The sequence below is a fragment of the Cebus imitator genome, unplaced genomic scaffold, assembly GCF_001604975.1.
Source record: "Cebus imitator isolate Cc_AM_T3 unplaced genomic scaffold, Cebus_imitator-1.0 Scaffold188, whole genome shotgun sequence".
In the NCBI taxonomy this organism is placed as follows: Eukaryota; Metazoa; Chordata; class Mammalia; order Primates; family Cebidae; genus Cebus; species Cebus imitator.
In genome coordinates, this window is record NW_016107503.1 from 5994896 (window position 1) to 5996013 (window position 1118).

Here is a 1118-nt window from a genome sequence, read left to right on the forward strand (position 1 = left end):
AAAAAAAAAAAAAAAAAAAAAAAATGCCTATGGGAAAAGCTATACTTAAAAGATATTAAAAGAGGAAAAAAAGAAAAAAACCTGGAGATTTAGTTAGGTTTTAAAAAAGTCCTTTATAAGAATGGCAGAGGTTGGCTGGGCGTGGTGGCTCACACCTGTAATCCTAGCACTTTGGGAGGCCCAGGTGGGTGGATCACCTGAAGTCAGGAGTTCAAGACCAACCTGGCCATCATGGTGAAACCCCATCGATATATATTTTTTTTAGTTAAAAAAAAGAAAGAAGATAAAAAAGAATGGCAGAGGATGTCAAAACACTGAATAACCATAGTTTATTTGCTCTTATTGGAATATATTACAAGAGTGAAAAATCTGTTATGAGTTTTTAATTCTCAAACTGAATATTTGAATTTCAAGGATGAAGAAGATGATGATGACTATGTTGAAGAAGGAGAAGAGGAGGAAGAAGAAGGTGAGTTACATTAGCCATAAACAAATTCTAAAATTAAAGACATAGTTATTTTTTAGACAGTTTATTTATCTTACACTTTAAAGAATGAGTGTATAATGTAGATTTTTACTGATCCCTTTGCTTTTGCTTTATCATAGAGTACCTTCAAAGTTATAAAAGTTTTTTTGTTTTAAGAGTAATTGTCTTAGAGCACTCATTAATTCCATTAAAAACAAACAGCTTATAACATTTATTGTAAAAACAGAAATGAAGGGACGAATGGAACCTTGGGCTCAATTTATTATTTTCATAGAGCTTCATTTTGGAGAGAGTGAAGCTTATTTGTAAGAGAGGAGCAGTTGAATTGCAGATAATTAATGCCCTTTTTAGATTTGCTTTCTAGGCCTTTCAAAAAAAAAATTTTTTTTTTGAAACACGATGGCACAATCTCCACTGACTGCAACCTCCACTTCCTGGGTTCAAGTGATTCTCTTGCCTCAGCTTCCCAAGTAGTGGGGATTACAGGTGCCTGCCACCATTCCTGGCTGATTTTTTTTTTTTTTTGTATTTTTAGTAGAGACGGGGTTTTGCCATGTTGACCAGGATGGTCTCGTACTCCTGACCTCATGATCCACCTGCCTCAGCCTTCCAAAGTGCTGGGATTAAGGGC

The 1118-nt window shown here is 35.0% G+C and overlaps 1 non-coding gene across 1 annotated transcript in view; it reads left to right on the forward strand.

Moving 5' to 3' along the window:
* The first annotated feature begins 318 nt into the window (after positions 1–318).
* Positions 319–1118, forward strand: part of LOC108316380 — a 3238-nt gene continuing 2438 nt past the window's right edge. Inside the window, exon 1 of the transcript XR_005203069.1 lies at positions 319–469. This is a non-coding gene — a transcript (uncharacterized LOC108316380). The remainder of the gene's footprint in view (positions 470–1118) is intronic.